Below are 18,922 nucleotides of genomic sequence, written 5' to 3'. Positions count from 1 at the left end.
AAGAGCCTGTAAAAATAGTTTGAAGCGTGGCGCCTGGGTGGCTCAGTTGGTTAAGCGACTGCCTTCAGCTCAGGTCATGATCCTGGAGTCCTGGGATTGAGTCCTGCATTGGGCTCCCTGCTCAGCGAGGAGACTGCTTCTCCCTCTAACCCTCCCCCCCTCATGTACTCTCTCTCTCTCTCTCATTCTCGTTCTCTCAAATAAATAAATAAATCTTTTAAAAAAATAGTTTGAAGTAATGAGAGCAGTACAATCACATAACTAATTTATTTTATTCTTTTCTTCTTTTAGTGAGAAACATGATTAAAATGACATTGTCTTAGCAAAATGCCTCTAAATCAGGATATGGATGATATTTAAATTACAATTAAGAAATGTTCTTAGAATCTACTTGACTTGAAAATGGATTCTAAGTAGGTAGGCATGCATCTCAGTAGGAAAGCTGACATATCAAGTATCTTCATAATTAAACAATAACAGTCAACAAGTTTGAGCCTACTATCTGTGAGGCACTATTGTTGGTTGCTAGAAATGTGCAAGTGAAAAAGACACAAAATTCCTGTCCTCATGAAGCCTACATTCTACTGAGGGAAATAATAAAAAAAATATATATTTTTTCAGATTGCCATAAGTACTATGAGAAATAATAAATCAGTGTGGGATGACAGCCTTTGATGAAGTAGCAGTGGTGAGAATTGACCATTTTATCCAAGGGAGTGATCTTAGAATAGATTCTCAAGTACAGAATGATATTGATGATAAAGGTCCAAAGATTTACTCTTCCATATAGGCATAGATCAACATAGAGTCACAAAGGCAGAAAGGTCTTTGTCTAACCCCTTGATGTTGTAGACAAGATTGAGAACAGAAAACTCCAGTTGATTTTACTCTCTTTACACAATAATCAGGAGGAAGGTTGGCCTTCTAATTCAAGTTTCCTACTACTTGGTCAAGTATTCTTTAGCGATGTTTTATTCACTGTGTTTTTGTATGAATAAAAGAGAATGATTCAACTCCAGATATCCACAAAGCTTCTTCCAATATTACATTTTTCAGGTCTTTATTCCAACTTCTGCTTTCCCTTCAATTTATCTACATACCCTCCATGTTGGAAGGCTGACTTGGAGGCACTGTCATCCTGTGCTTTGTCTGGCATGTAGATCCCACTTGGAGACCTTTAACAATTGGCAGCAAAACTTCCTTTCCAGGGGCACCACATGCACCCTCGGGAGCTATACCCATTGTGTAGAAGCCAGGCATTAACTTGCTTCTTTTTCCCTAAAATGGTAAGTTTCATCATCAGGATGATCATAAATGACCTTCTAGGGTTTAGAGAAATACCATCCAAAGATTAAGTAGCCCTCAGATTATCAAGGTGCTTATCAAGGTAGGACTGCCCTTAGACTTCTCTTTGTACCTGGATTGATTCCTTGAGTGAAGGTGAGAGGCCAAAAAAACTCTGGGAGAAAATCACCTGACTTTCTTGGTAGACCCTGATGGTTTACAGGATTTGTTCATATGGTTGGGTCTTGGACCCTGTGTGGCGTGGTCGAGATCAAGATTGGCTCATCCTGCTTCCTGGCATTCTGCTGGTTGTAGCCTTAATAAAAATGCTCTATGAAACTGATTGAACATATTTGGTAGAAATGAGGAGCTGATACCACTGGGAGACAGCTCTCCATGTGTGTCTCACATTTCTGTACATCCTGTGAGTCAAATACTGAAAGCTGTTTAATCTGTATTATTTTTTAAAGAATGTTTGTATGGCTAATATCCCTGGAATATAGAAAGAGTTTTGCCTTGTAAAACAAACAAACAAAAAAGGCATAATTGCTTCCAGTATAAAAAAGGTAATGTTTCCCTTGGAGAAAAGATCAGGCAGTCTCACTACTGTTTTAAAAGATTTGGTTTCCCTAAGCTCAGAGTTCCTTTTCTATAATGTAACCCACTACATGTGCAGGCATTATCTGGCCTTCTTCTTGTCACCCTGTGAGAATTCAGCTATGAGGAAATGTGCAAGCTGATACTCTGGCCGCTGCTTACTCTGAGTAATAAAGTCCTTCGTCTCTGACCCAGGAGTCTGTGTCTTCTGCTAGCACCCAGGAAACTATTGCAGGTTAATTGTTAGCTTGCAAATAGGGTAAATTCTCAGACCCTTTGCTCTTGATACTACCTTCCTACCACTTTCCTGCTTTGTTTTTCTTCTTCTCCACCTCCCTCTCCCCTCCCCCTTCTTCTTCTTCCTCCTCTTCCTCTTCTTTCTCTTCCTCTTCTTATTCTTCCTCCTCCTCCTCCTTCTCCTTCTTCTTCTCCTTCTCCTTCTTCTTCTTCAGTGTTTTTATTCTAAGCATGCATCATTATCTAAGTCATCAAATATATAATTTATTTATCTTGTTTATTGTTTCCTCTAGCAGAGAGTTTTGTCTATTGTGTAGACTGATGTAACCCCAGTGCCTAGAACAGGAATGTGTCCATAGTAGATACCTCACAAATACTTTTGAGCAAACAAATTTGCTGTATTGCATCTTTGGCATCCATACAGGTAGAAAGTAGCTAAGTGGATTATGCTGTGATCCAGGCTCATGATCAATATTGTTGATGATACTTGTGTGTGGACAGAGTTAGTATGTATGGACATGAGCTGATACAGAAAACTGCACCGTACAACATGATCTCCTTTGTATTCTCTTTACCCCCCTTAAACAATCTGTTGGTAGAGAACTTTCTTTATCCTTTTGATTATGTTTTGGAGGAAAATGTTTGCTGACTACTTGGAGAGGTTAAACTTACCTAAGCTCTTATTATCATCACTGCCTTCTTCCTCTGGGGTTTTCCCCCAATATTATTTTACATCTTCTATCTCTTAATTTTTAGCATTTTCCCCTGCAGTCTACTAAATGGTCATTTGTCCCTTGTTTTAAAACTATGTACAATTTTTTATTCCTATTACTACCTCAAACTTCTTTTTTACTGCTCTTGCTAATCACCACTAAATTTCTTGAAAGGGTGGTCTATGCTAGATGCCCTTCCCTCTCTCAACATTGGCTTCATTTTCAACCTTTTGCTATCTGATTTCTTCACTCATCACCACTGAAATTGTTCTGTCATTGTCAATGATCTGGATTTACTCAATCCAAAAATTTCTTCGCAGACTCCTTCCTAAAACACTTAATGGCTATGTCAATTCCTACCTACTCATTACTTACTTCTTTTCTTCTTTTGTTTCTACCATACAAAGTGATCTTGTGTTTATCTTCCCATGTTATGATTGCTCTTTCTGGCATTTCTCTTCTTCACTATTTATTGTCCTAAATATACATAGGTATTCATTAATTCAACAAAAATTTATTAAGTGCTTACTGTTCTAAGTGTTTAGGTTGCATTAGTGAAGTGGATCAAAGATCCCAACCTTCATGAACTTACATTCTAACAAGGGGATTTGGGCAACAGTAAATATAATATATAAGGTAAAAAATTATGTAATATCTTAAAAGTCAATAGAGAGAAAGAAATTCAATCAGGATAAGGGGCATCCTGTGGGTGAGTGGGGGTACAGAAGACTGAAAGCAGGAAGTGGGTAGTATCAATAAAAATAGGCCTCATTGGGAAGATAGTCCACCAAAAGCTCTTCTCTTTGTCCTCTGTACCACATTTCTTGGGGAGCTCATCCACTTTAAATTCTACAGCCAGTACCTTTAACCTGGTGATTTCCCAATCTATACCTCTAATATTACCTCTCCTTTGAAGTGTAGTTCAGTTTAAATCTTACTTAGCATGATTCATTGATTTAACCAAGTTTGAGCACCTACTGTGTGCCAGGATTATAAAAATGATGCAAAGATGAATAAAGTAATGCCCCTGAATTCAAAGAACCCCTATAGTAGGAGATACTGTGATTTAGCAGCATTATTTTAGAATTAATAGAAATATGCGAATTAATAGACATATGGGAATATTAAGAATTCAGTCTTGGGGAGGGAGTCATGGAAAGATTCCTGGAAAAGGTGACACTTTGAGGCTTAGCAATAGTAGGAATGAAACAAGAAGTTAGGAGGAACCCTGAGGTCTAATGCCTAGACGCCATGATTTTTTTTATTCCATCCCAGTTGAATAATACCAGTCCTGCCTTTGGACCCTCATCTCCAACCCAGTAGCACTGTACTTAACATTTTCTTCCCTCTTATAGGAGAGACATCTTATACTACAATGTATCATAGTCATCAGTATACATGTCTCTACCAGATTGTAACAGCAAGTCTGACTTACCCATATTTTATCTACTGTGTACACATATAGTGCTTGTTTATGGAATCAAATCCTACAAAGAAGTAGGCTAATTAACCAAATGGAAAATGGAAAATCACCATGTATTTTTGACTTGTTTGTGTAAGGTCTAAATGTGCTGAAAGGGAAGAAATTCTGTGTAATGTAGAAAGGATGTAAATTTACTGTTAGAAATCCCAAGCAAGGATTTGTCACTTTTTTTTCTTTCAGTTCAGCCTCCTCACACATCATCACATCCCCAAACCAACCACTCTTTTTGCTGAATCCTTGAGTCTTCCAAGGGCCTGCCTCTATGATGATTACTTCTTTGTGATCTGGCAATTGTAAATTGCAGGTTAGGTTTCTCTAGGCTAGAATAATGTCTAGGATAATTTGCATGGAAAATACTGTGATTACATAGCCCTACTTCAACTGAGAAATTCCATGTTATGTAATTGTTATTATTCACAGTAGCTGAACCTGAAAGTTCAGCATCTCTACGTCCTTGTTGTTGTCACCATAAAGTACCAGTCAGTACTGAGGTATTACAAAAATTCTAGAGCATGAAATTATCTTACATTAGAGAGCCAACGTAAAGTTTGGGAGCTTCAACTTTGAGTTCAGACCGAGCTGTATTTGAATCCGTAGAAGGCCACACACTATCAGGGCACTTTGGACAAGATGCTCTACTTCTCAAAACTCTGGTGTTCTCATCTGGGAAATGGGAGTATTGATGGGGCGAAGTTCATAAGGTTGTTTTGAGTATTATATAAAATGATGCTGGGGCACCTGGGTGGCTCCGTCACTAAGCGTCTGCCTTCGGCTCAGGCCATGATCCCAGGGTCCTGGGATCGAGCCCTGCATCGGGCTCCCTGCTCCGTGGGAAGCCTGCTTCTCCCTCTCCCTCTCCTGCTGCTTGTGTTCCCTCTCTCGCTGTGTCTCTCTCTGTCAAATAAATAAGTAAAATCTTAAAAAAAAAAGATGTTGCTTTAAAAATATCCTTATCTTTTAGACGATGTGTAGTGAAATATTTATGGATGAAATCATATAAAGTTTTTATAAAAAACTTTTTCATATAAAGATTTACTTTAAAATGGTAAGGTTATGAGGACTCAGTTGATGAGGTGTGGAGATAAGTAGATTGGCCATGAGTTTATAATTGTAGAGGATGTGTTATGAGGTGCAGGGGGTTCATAATACAGCTTTATTTTCAAATATATTGAAAACTTCCATAACAAAAAGTTTAAAAAGATAAAAGATAATGCAAGTAAAGCTCTTAGCACAATGTTTAGCACATAGTATGCATTAAATAAATTACTGTAATGGTAATCTTCACAGAGTAATTATTAGCATCATGAAAATGGTGAAATACTGATGTAAGTATATCATCTTCAAAATCAATGTTCTATTATCAAACTCAACACCCCAAAAACAAATAACCCAGTTAAGAAATGGACAGAAGACATGAATAGATATTTCTCCAAAGAAGACATCCAGATGGCTAACAGACACATGAAAAGATGCTCAACATCACTCGGCATCAGGGAAATACAAATCAAAACTGTAATGAGATACCACCTCACACTGGTCAGAATGGCTAAAATTGACAAGTCAGGAAACAACAGATGTTGGCAGGGATGCGGAGAAAGGGGAACCTTCCTACACTGTTGGTGGGAATGCAAGCTGGTGCAACCACTCTGGAAAACAGTATGGAGGTTCCTCAAGAAGTTAAAAATAGAATTACCCTAAGACCCAGCAATTGCACTACTAGGTGTTTACCCAAAGGATACAGAAATACTAATTTGAAGGGGCACATGCACCCCGATGTTTATAACAGCATTATCAACAACAGAAAAATTGTGGAAAGAACCCAAATGTCCATCAACTGATGAATTGATAAACAAAAGGTTGTATATATATATATATATATATATATATATATCCAATGGAATATTACTGAGTCATCAAAAAGAATGAAATCTTGCCATTTGCAATGACAGTGGATGGAACTGGAGTGTATTATGCTAATCAAAATAAGTCAGTCAGAGAAAGACAAATATCATATTGTTTCACTCATATGTGGAATTTAAGAAACAAAACAGATTAACGTTGGTGGTGGGGGAGAGGCAAACCATAAGAAAGTTTTAATGGTAGAGAACAAGCTGAGGGTTGCTGGAGGGGAGGTGGGGGGATGGGTTAAATGGGTGATGGGGATTAAGGAGGGCACTTGTTGTGATGAACACTGGGTGTTACAGGTAGGTGATGAATCACTAAATTCTATTCCTGAAACCAATATTACACTATATGTTAACTAACTAGAATTTAAATAAAAACTTGAAAAAAAATCAGTTTTAACTTTTACAAGTTAGAATTTTTAACAGGATAACATCAAATATGTCCCTGCTATTTATGAATTTTACCCCATTTTGATTGAGTCGGATATAACTTTCATTATTTGTCACAAACAAATAAAGAACTTACTCATAGTATATTTTTTTTCATCTTTTCATCACTAGGTCACCTAGAATGGGTAAAAAGAAGAAAATAGGCAATTTCTGAATGTTACGATGTGATAGAAACAAAATAAACAGCACCTGCAAAATCCTAAGCCAATCAAGAACTATGGTTATTTGCTTAAGTGATAAAAAAGAAATTCAATGATCACATGATACGTTTTAGCGGAACAATGAGATCTTAACATTGCTTATGGAAATGTTTAAATTAACATTTCTTTGTTAAGGTCACCTTGTCTTGTTCCTATGGGGCTTGTGGGCAGCTGTCTGCCCAAGCCAGAACCTGACCATTCCTGTCTTTTCAGTCCTGAGGCTGACCTTGCCCTCCGTCTCTGGCTCTCTGCAACCCCCGCAATGAGGTGTAGTAGATTTCTCCTTCTCTAACACAAAACTAAACCGTTAAACGCATCCTTCCTGGAGAATCTCACAAATCCTTCTCTTCAGAGATTTTCACCTTTTCTTACTGTTGCAAGTCAAGCAAATCCCCAGCACCCGTGTCCTCCAGTGGTCCTGCTCTTTTCGGTGACTTCTGGAAATAATTATCTTTGCACTTCAGAGATGAAAGCTTAGTTAAACATGTGAGAGACCAAGCAGATGTGGCAGAACAGATGATGCTGCACATTGTCTTCTGTCACAGTGGTCCGGCTGATGAAGAGCTGGCCTGCAATGGTGGCGTTTGGAGATGTTAGGAGAGATGGTTGTTTGGGGGAGGAACATTAACATCCCTGTTGCCATAGGATCTAGTAGTGAAACCTCAGATCCATGTGTCCAAATGAGGAGGGGCTATTTTTTCTTCTTCTTCAAAAATTCACCTAATTAAAGCATGGAGACGAAATAAAGCAAAGGAGAAAAAAGTGAGTGTTCAGAAAACTTTCTTTGTTAATATCCATCTTGACACACAAAGTAATTATTCAATAAGAAACAATCATGCCATTCGTTTAATTAAGAGTAGTGTCTGACCATCCTGTGCACATTAATTTCTCATTATCAGATGATTTCATTTCAACTGTTGAGCCAATGATGCAGCATTTCTATGCTTGTATGTTTTAGTCTTTAAAGAGAGAGGTTTTTCTTCTTTGGAAGAGTCTACAAGTTAGTAATACTATCTAGCTAGATAGTGCTTTGCATTATTCAAATAATTTCATGCCTACTATATTACATGATGATTTAAACAACACTTTTTGAAATGTGATACAGAGTGAGGAACGTTCCAGATGTGCCCCTCATGTCACATAACACACATCAATCCTGCACACTAATTCATAATTCATTGATGGCTGAAATGAAATGAGTCTTTTGTTTTCTCAAGGCTTCAAAGAAGAGGGAAACACACACTGTTCTCCTCCTGTGGACTGGAGGTCTGGCGGCCCCTGGTTATAGAGCAACAGAACTTTAACTAAAATGCCAATCCAGAACCCTGGTTACGATGGACTTTCTCGTGTTTGATGGAGGGAGGACAGTGCTTCATTTTTTTTGGGAGACCAAGCTGTGGGGACAGGTTTCATGATCTCTTCTGTCCAGGTGAGACCCAGAGAGTCAAGTAACTTTCCTTGAGTCACTCAGCAAATGGATGGCAGAATTCAAATCAGAACTGATTCTACTGGCCTTAGTCCATTTTATTGTGTTCATGTTAAGATGAACATGAATTATTTCTCAGAAACTTAGGAAAGGTTTATGTGTTATTGGCTTGTATTTTAAATGATTGAGGCTGGGTGCTTACATATTTCATTTGCATTTTAAGAAGGACCTCCCTTGCCACAGTCTTTGCAGGATTTGTCAGCATTTGAGGATTTTGTGATTTAGGGCATTTTGTGTGTTCTAGATGAATAGTATCACAATCACTCTCCCTCCTCGTCAGTTCTCTGTGCTGGAAATGGCCAGCTTTGCTCCACTTACTCACGTGCTAACCAACATGAAAGCCTGATGAACTGGCACCTGCATTTTAACATCATCTTCATGCCCTTTAGGCAAAATTTATGTGTCCTTCTTTTGAGTGCATGTAAAATTTTGTCTTTACTGGCCTTTATTCAGTTTCTCCTTTATAATGATCATGTATATCTTATTTTCTTTACCTCTTTTCTGATGACTGTATATTTTGATATCCTCCTACAGAATTTGTCACTTTATTTGGTGACCAACCCATATTTGTATTTATTGCCTAGATATAGGAGAGTGAACACTGCTAACATCCTTTTAAGAACTAACAGAAAGACCAACCCTGTCTCTGCTATTACTGTCAGAAAGTTATAACAGTACCAGGAATCCATGACAAATAATGACTAAATGATTTGGGGAATTTAAAACCATTCAGGGGAAGCATTTAAGTATAGTATCAGTCTTTTATCTATATTTAGCAAGTTTAAATAAGAATTAAGCCAGACTTTCTATGGATGTTTCTTTATTGGATAATAAGTTATATCTGCTCTGGAATATTTCTTACTCCTGAGACAATTAACATATCTTACAAGTAAACAATTATATTTTTGGAAATGTTTTGATTTTTTATTGTGATATTGACTGTTTTCTTTGGCCTGTGGTTTGTCAGCAGTTTGGAATACTTCTTTCTGGAATCCTAGATCCTCTCTGTTACCCCTTCTTTCAAAGATGAAGAAGCAACCCTCTGGGTAGGTGTAGAAGAGAGGGATCAGCCAAAAGATGTAGAAATGGTTAATTTTTATGATACAAAGTATCAGGGGCCAAAAAAATATTTTTTTTCTTTTTCTTCCAATTCCTTCCCTTTCTTTTTTTTCTTTCTTTTTTCCCTTTTGCTGTCTTTGCATACCCACCCCATTTTAATTTTTTTTTTAATTTTATTTATTTATTTGTCAGAGAGAGAGAGAGAGTGCAAGCAGGGGTAGCGGCAGGCAGAGGGAGAGGGAGAAGCAGGCTCCCTGCTGAGCAAGGAGCCTGATGAAGGACTCGATCCCAGGACCCTGGAATCATGACCTGAGCCAAAGGCAGACACTTAACCGACTGAGCCACCCAGGCATCCTCCCATCCCATTTTTAAAATGTAAAACAGTGTGACTAATGAAAGACCTGAGAAATAACATGTAAATATGAGATTGCCAAGTAAGACTTAGGACTTGGCATATTATAGAACACATTTCTAAAATCTTATTCTACTCACTGTTACCAAGTCAACATGCCTCATTGAAAAAAAGATAGAGGATTCTGCATCAAAGCAAAAATACTTAGATACTTTCATATATTTGGGGTGTCAGTGAACTAATGTCAATGGAGATGAGAGATGATTTTGACTTATAATTGGTTTGACGGGATTTTTTAATTAACTTTTAAAGCAACCGAATGGATCAATGTGATATTTGTAGACCCAACACTAGTAATTATAATAAAATGGGGGAAACCAGAAGACATTCTATATAATTAAAATATATCTGCATTTCCTATTCTGAAATGACTATATATCATGTGATGTAAATTTAGTTTCTTTTAGGGGTTTTAGCCTTTCTGTAGTAATAAAATTTATCCTAATAATTTTTACTTACTTTGGACATTCTGAAATACTTTTATTTCTTTCTGAGTAAATACCTAACAAGACAGATATTGTCTTGTACGAAGATATAAAAGCTTAGCTGCATTAATAGTCATAAGTCACAATTAGGAAAGTAGGCAAAATCAAAAAGCCACTTAAGAAAATTTTCACATCTTTTAATGCTTTAAATATATTTAAATGGAACTTGATCGAAGATTAAATAATCTTTTTTTATATATATTTAGGAATCTCAGAAAACAGTTGTAGCAGGATAATAATTCTGAGACATTAGAGAGATTTTGTTTCCTTTATATTACTAAATTTGTCTTGTCTTTCTCCATTCTTCCAAGTAAGTAAAAAGTCCCAACTTCACTGACTTTGTGAGTTTTGAAAGAGATTCTTGAAACTAATATACATCTCTTTTTTGAACATTTGGAAATTTAGGCTTGGGCATTAAAACAAGAAGCTTTGAGGAACTTCGATCTGAGCAGGTTTCTCTGCCTCTTAGCGCTGGGGCTGGAAGGGAGGGAAGAGAGCAGGGAGAGGAACTTGGCAAATTAGAGGCGGGGCAGCCCTGTACCTTTTCCCCACCCGTGGCGGTGGCCGGTGGCAATGAGTCCAGGGCTGAACATGAGAGAACTTCCTCTGAGATTTAAGGGCTCGAGAGCAGAAAGGCCTTGTCTCTCACTCTTCAGGAAAAGAGAGGGACAGAGTGCCTCATTGAGAAGGCCCTGCAGCATTTCTGTGATTTCGTGACTTTAGACCTAAGAGGGCAGAGTTGCCTGCTCGGTTTCCCACAGCTCCAGAGTGATCTAGGAAAGCATCTGCGGACCCTAGATTAGGACCTAGAAGGAGGGGGAGAAGAATGAGGGAGGGACGGGCCGAGGTAGTCAGTGAGCTCTGGGCTTTTTTCTGTAGGTGGGGAAGGTGAGTGGACTAGGAGTGGTTGCCTTACTGGGAACTGGGTGAATCAGAGTTCCATCTCAGCAGGTGCCCCTATGAAGTGGTCCGATGGGGGCCTTGATTACTACGATAGTTATATTTTTGCACATTTCATGCTGTGGCTGAACTTTATATCAGCCCCATATCTACACTTTAAATTTATGCATCGGATCATCTTTTATTTTTTGAAAAGATGGAAGAAAAAGAAATATGGTGATAGCTCACTCACAGAAAATAATAGTAGAAAACCACTGAAGCTAATTGACTGAAATCTTTTTTAAAAAATGCATTTCATTTTAGCTTGATGTACAAAACCAGTTTTGTTTCATAGACATTGTCAAGCTGGAAATATGCCTTTTTCTTTGAATTTATTTTTATTTTTTAATTGTTTTAAAAGATTTTATTTATTTATTTTTTGAGAGAGAAAGAGAGAGCACGAACAGGGGTGTGAGAGCCAGAGGGACAAGGAGAGAGAGAGGGAGAAGCAGACTCCCTGCTGAACACAGAGTCTGCCACTGCTGGGATCATCCCAGAACCCTGGGATCATGACCTGAGCTGAAATCAGAGGCTAAACCAACTGAGCCACCCAGGTATCCCAACTTTAAGTTAATTAATTAATTTACAAATTTATTATTATTATCATCAATTTGGAAATTCCTCCAAACACTGAAAAGTTTTTATAGAAAAGGATGAAATGATACCTTTTTTCAATAGAAGTACTAGAATGATCTTATGCAAAATGGCTTAAATGGGGACTATCACAAGTAAAAAGTTGAGATAAAATTAGTAATATTTACTTTTTTCCATAAAGATGCATGTTTCTAATTACTGTGGCTAATCTATGAATTGCTAGAGTCATTATGACTAATGGCTAGACATCATTCCATCAAGGCATAAAATCTATTTGGATGTAAAACCTGTCACTAAGAATGACAAAAACAGAAATAAGCTATTCAAGAGCTAAAGGAGTTATATTACATGTATAGTGTATGTTAGATTTATGTTATATATAAGTGTTAGTGTGTATATATGTGTATGTATATACTTATGTGCAAGTGTATACTAATACTTGCATGTACTATATATGTCATATTATATTGATAGTGGTAGTTATTTAGCATGTGGGAGATAGATTTTCAATAATGTTAAAACTGGATGTTAAGGTCCTAAAATTAATTCATAACTCTAATCAGTATGACAAATATGCACTTCTTTAGGCAGGCATCACAGTTTTAATCATCAGAGTAGAAAAACATAATTTCAGTGGTACTTTGCAGGGAATAGTCCACCAAGAACCTTGCTGACAAGTGTCCAAAATAATATTCTTTCAAAATTTGAAATAATCAGTTAAGTAGTATGATTGAAAATCACTTACGTATCTCACCTATATATAGTTAAATGATGATGAAAAATAGATCTTGTAACTTAATCCTAAGTGTGCAAAAACTGGTAATGAAGCTACTTTTTCCTTCTTTGTTTGACCTAAAACCATTATGCTTCAAATGATGTTATAGAAGAGGGAAATTAAGATGGGAGAAGTTAAAATTCTAGTTTTTAAACATATTCCAAACTCCTGTGCACAAGAGCTTTAGGGATGGCATTTAAAACCTGAACGTGAGTTCTCATTTTTGCTATTGTGCCAACTAAAAATATTTGTAGCTGCATCTGGAAGACGTAGGAAACCTCCAGCCATTTGATTTATGAACTCCACAAGTGCGGTGTCTAGGACAGGGGCTTTTAGTCTGCAGTAAAGTCTTTGAATTCATAAACATCTTGCAAAATCCTGCTCATATACACAGAAAATGTATTTTTTCAACACTGGTTTGCAGGAAGTGGGGCAGAGCAAAAGCAGTTATTGAATAATTAGGGTTCAAATATTCAAAATTGGGCAATGCGGTGAGGCTGTGATCTATTCTGAGTGTTTTCTCATCTGAGCTTCCTTTTGTTTGAATTTGCCTGAAATTCTAGGCAAACATTTAATTTGGCTGAATTGCTTCTTGGAATAGGAAATCTCATGGCCCTAATAACTATTAAGCAAATTCTGGAGCTTATTTCACCACAATCGTTGTGTTTCATGAAGGCACACTTTGCCTGGTGGAAAGTGCTATTGCCATCAGATAGATGCCTCTGACATGTTGAGGTGTCGGCAGGTGTTATAAGTCAGCAAGTGAAAAAACCCATTTGTGCAAGTTGAAAGTTGTCCAGTGGATGAGGGCACCCATGTGGTCAGCTGGTGGCTGCTTAGTGGGAATATTTTTGGGACATGTTAAATACAAAGTTGGATGGGGATGGGGCATCCAGGGTTGTAAGACAGGGAGTCATTTAGTGGCTAAGAAATCAAATAAGTATGTTTGCATGTGTGTGGAAACAGAACGAAGGCCTATAATTCTGTGGAGAATAGGAGAAAGATAGGAGAAAAGAGTGGCTTCATGGAAGTCAGCTCTACCAATTTCTTCTGGTCTGTGTCATTTTGTATGCTTCCCTTTCCCTTTGCACCTTCCAGGGGTTTCCATTCTCTATCCTGGATGAGGAGCCACGCCAGAACTGGTAGTCTGTGTGAACCTGCTGAGGAGCATCGGATCAGTCTAGAGAACCTTGGATATTTTGGGCCGAGCAGGAGAGAAAGAAGAGAGCAAAACTGAAAAAACAGGAGCAGGGTAGAATAGATTTTAATGGAGTGAGTGCATATTAGCTTGCCCAGGCTGCCATAACAAAGCACCACAGAATGGGTGACTTAATAACAGAAATTAATTTCCTCACAGTCCTGGAGGCTGGAAGAACAAGATCAAGGTTTGGCAGGGTTCAAGGCCTCTCGGCTTGTAGATAGCCATATTTTTCCCACGTCTTCACATGGTCTTCCGTCTAGTTTGTGTATTAATTTCCTCTTCTTATAAGGACACCAGTTATATTGGATTAGGGCCACCCACATGACCTCATATAACCTTAATTAACTCTTTACAGATACTATCTTCAAATACACTCACATTCTGAGGTACATATGAATTTTGGGAGGATACAATTCAGTCCAGAGCAGGGGTCATAAAATGGGGGAAGGGAATGGATCGGGGCCATGTTGGAAGAAGCCAAAGCCCTTCGTTAAAGGTGATCAAACAAACCCAGCCTGGGGAGAGTCTTTGCAAATTGTCTCAGCAGGCAAAATAAGTGAAAGGCTAAGCATCTCAAGAACTTGCCAGAATGGCTTACATGTATGAGACCTACCAACATGTTTTAAACTCTTCTTTCCTGCTCTCAACCTCCTGTATGCGAGATCGTTTCCTTCTATATTCTCTCTCCTCTTTGAGTACAAATTGTCCCAGCCTCCACCCCAACATGATCCATACTGTTTTTGTCTCTGTTTTTTCACGTCCCTGACTAATCCTGTTGTTCTATTTTTGCCTCTAGTAACCCCCAGCCATTTTCAATGTAATCAATATGTTCTCTGTATCTTCCCTGTTTTCTGTTGATTAGCATAAGTGAGCCTAGGAGCCAAATATTCAAAGTATGTAAGGAAAGAAATGAGACTTAAGATCTCCCGCTCCCCCTCCTCCCACTGCAAGGGACAGAGCAGATGTCATTCGATATTATTGATAAACAACTGTTTCAACAACTGTTTGTGAATATTTGTACTGGACGCTGACTTGGTTGATAAATCTTCCCTTGGGAGAGTCTGTCTCTGGATATGATCAAACTTATAACTACTGTAAAAGCTGTTCCCATGTTCAAAGAAAAAACAGCTGTACTTGCTCTTCATTTGACTTCTTAAAAGAGGACAATCTTAACATTTCAAGTGAAAACAATTTAAGAAGGAAAATAATACTTTGAGTTCAAATAATTGCTTTCTTTGAAAATTTTTATTAAAGCACAAATTATTTTGCCACCAAATGTAAATTGGGGACTTGAAGATTATTTTCCTCACCTTATCTTGGCCCCTTCCTCAAAAAAAAAAAAAAAAAAAAAGCCACCCAAATTCTAGATTTCCATCAGCATTTAAAGAGGCTTCCATTGGGTGTTTTTACCTGAGTTACTAAGTGACTGTCTAAATTTTATAATGACACATCTTGTATTTATTAAGAATTTTTTTTCTGCTAAATCTTGTGCCTGGAATATGTGCTTTATTTAATGCTTATTTTACTATCCAGTAGAATCTTGGTCAAAAAACTGAACAGAATTAAAAAAAAAACAATCAAAGCTGCTATTGGACCATCAAAAAGTTATTTATTGTTCATATTTTGATGATTCTGTTATACTGATGTGATGAATAGAAATTTTAGTGTTTCTAAACTGTTATACATAGATTGTGTTTTAAAGTGAACACAAAATCTGCATGTACAATATAAGAAAATCTTACCCATTAAAAAAATATTTAGACCTGGTCCAAGGGAAAAAAAAAAAGTGAACACATCACTTTTTGGTTGTTCAAGATTGAAGAAAATAACATTTCTTCTCAGGACATACACAAGCATATTTTACTTGACCTGGCATTATTTTATACACACTCAGAAAACACAACTAGTAGCTTTTTATAAGAGGATTTTCCCCTACCTCAGTAGACATCAATATCCTCTAGCTTAACAATATATTTATATTGAATTTATTTGAGATGATAACAGTGTCCAGTGAATACTAATTTTTGTTAACACAGTGGTTGTTGAAAATGTAGTGAGAAGGCAGTATCTCAGGTTTTGACAATGTACCAAATATCATAACTCTAGAATTTTAATAATGTTGAGACTATGTTGTTTAAATGAGCAATTTGTATGATTTACCAATTCTTGGCAAAATGATGCATGAGACTGTCAACATTAATTTGCTCTTTAAAATTATTGTATGTGATTACATTTAGCTGCTTAAGTGGTTGGCATAGTATTGTGACTTCTCATATACATGCTTTCTCAAAGCTCAATTTATTTTATGTAGATTTTTTATTTCTTTGTAGAAAAACTTATAAAGGTGATAAAGTGTAACCATACTTTTAGGGAATGAAGGGAGCAAATAGTGTTTGGGTTTAAAGACACATTTTAACTTAAAAATGTTGAGTCTTTTTTTGGTATTTATCTAATTGTGCTATAGTGCGTAGAGAAGACATTACACCAGATTTGAGACTATTTGTTGCTTTCTGTAGCCACTATTCTGTCTTTCCTTCTTTGTACATGGTTTAACTTGCTGAATTTTGGTTCATATAAATGCTGGAAATTATACACACACACACACACAAACACAATCTCAAACCATTAGTTGTAGTAACATATCAAGGATACATGTTCCCCACATTTTTCTCATTGATGGAGCATGAGACATCTTTTTTGTTGTTGATTAGAACTTTTGTTCAATGAATAAATGCATTTTCTTCTAAAAGTTTAAGGCAATAAATGTTTTTGACAGGGAAATTATTTAAATCATTTTATATATTTGGGTTTTTTTTTTTAAAGATTTTATTTATCTATTTGTCAGAGAGAGAGAGCACAAGCAGGGGGGGTGGGAGAGGCAGAGGGAGAAGCAGGATCCCCGCTGAGCACGGAGCCCGGTGCCGGACTCCATCCCAAGACCCCAGGATCATGACCTGGGCTGAAGACAGACACTTAACCAACACTCAACTACCCAGGCATCCCTCATTTTATATCTTTAAGGCAATTTTAGTTTTAAATCTTTCCATTAGGCACTTTTAGAACTAGAGTATACACTCCTTTCTATTTTGGAGAGATTGGTTCCTCAACCTTTTTCAGCCTCTTCCTCCTGGAGTTGGGGGGTGGCAAGAGAGGAAGAACATACTGACGTCCACCGCGGGGGACCCACCTGTCTGTGGTCACCTGGCGACGCTGTGATGTCCCAGCAGGGCTGTGCTCCTCACACACACTAAATTAGGATGGTTTGTCCTTTGTTGCCTTCCCCCTAGCTTCGCTCTCCTCTTCCTCTGTTCACTTCTGCTTGTTTAATACTCTACGGCTGGAACTATTTCTAGATTCTCACTGCCCCCTCCGTGCTTCAGTCTGCTTGCCAAACTTCTCCCAATACTCTGTTTCCTTTCTCCAAACCCCTCTTCACAAAACCACGTTTCTGTCTCTGTGATTCTTCAAAACTCAGGTCTTTAGAACAAACACTATTTCTCTAATTTTCATCTATTGAATTGGAGCTAATGATAAAAAAAAATGTTTGACCTTATTAGCTCCTTTCTTTTCATTTTTCCCCCTTGTTTTAAGGCTCCCCAAAAGAGATCCAACGCATGCATTTACTATTTTGTCTTATTTGGCCAAAAACTGATGGCAAATGAAACTACACTTTGCAAGTGTCAACGAAGTGTCCTTGCTGTGTGACATCCTTGTTAGATGCAGCCACTGAATGTGGGAAATAGAACCGTTAAGACTGACAGAAGATGATGCGATACAAATCTACAGCTGAAATACCTTCTCTGGATCAGTTTGATGAAACTAATTCACTGAAAGACATTCACGGGACAGGCAACAGTCATGCAGTTTCCACTCATGTAGCTTAGGAAAACACCGCACACACTTTCAAAACATAAAGGTACAAAAGGATACATAGGTAGAGGCTTGCTTCTACGGGCGTGTGTGTGTGTGTGTGTGTGTGTGTGTGTGTCAATTGCAATGTTAGACCTATGTTGGCGCCTTATTATAAGACCTTGCGAACATCAAGATGCTTCACAGCGAGAAATCCCTCTCCCTGTACAGCAGTTCCAGACCCAACCAGAACTGTGTTGGACCGCGCATTGGCTGATTTTTAAAATTCTTAAGTATAAAATTCTTAAGTATAAAAAGGAAGAAAATGCTCCACCACATTGTAGTGGTTCCTTTAAGACCTCCCACATAGCTCCCCTGACTGACAGGTCTGACATCCCTCATATTCCCACAGCATTCCAGCTAATTACTTAGAAACAGATAAACCCACCAAAAGCCAACCAGTAAGTAGGAACGTATGTGAGGAGTGATCTCATCCTGGGCTTCTCAAGGAGACAACACAGACATGGAAAAAAAAAAAAAAAGGCAAAATTAGTAATTGGTGGTTTTATTGCAACCATCTCCCTTCTTCCCTCCCTGCCTCTCTGTTTTGATCGTCAATATTTCACAGTAAATGCACGCTCTATGAAAGATATTAGTTCAAATTCACTGGACAGATATTTGGTTTTATGAAACTGCTAAACTTTATCAGAAACTAAAGCATCAAAATTTTAATAGGCATTACCCTGGAATGATATTTGCACTGTTGGGAATGTCCCTGGAAAATTAAAAAATCTTAATTGTAGGCAGTTGTTTAGGGTAATATTTTCTGAAGGCAGTGGACAATGGATTTCAAGATATTTTAATATAGAAGCTTAAAAAATTACCAACATTTCTCTTTCTTTTGCCTTGTTTAAGAAATTCTTTCCTATCTAAAGGCGTCATAAAAATATTCTTATATTATCTTAAAATTTTGAGCTTTGCTTTTTCACATGCATACATTCATAATCTAGAATTTGTTTTTTGTCTGTGGTATGAGATTCTTTTCTTTTATTTTCTTCAGCCAGAAAGGAAATGGTCTCATCAGCATCACTGCTCCAACGATTTGTTATGCCAAAGCCGTATGTCATAAGCAATGCCTCCGTGAACACAGGGCTCTATTTCTGAGCCCTCCAGGTTATTATTTATATCCCTGCAGGCAGCTGACCAGAATTCACATTTCAGCACCAGCACTTACTAACAATGTGGTCAGCTGGC

This window comes from Zalophus californianus, chromosome 2 (genome assembly GCF_009762305.2).
Source record: "Zalophus californianus isolate mZalCal1 chromosome 2, mZalCal1.pri.v2, whole genome shotgun sequence".
Taxonomy (NCBI): domain Eukaryota; kingdom Metazoa; phylum Chordata; class Mammalia; order Carnivora; family Otariidae; genus Zalophus; species Zalophus californianus.
The sequence above is the reverse complement of the archived record's forward strand: the minus strand, read 5'-3'. Positions refer to the sequence as shown.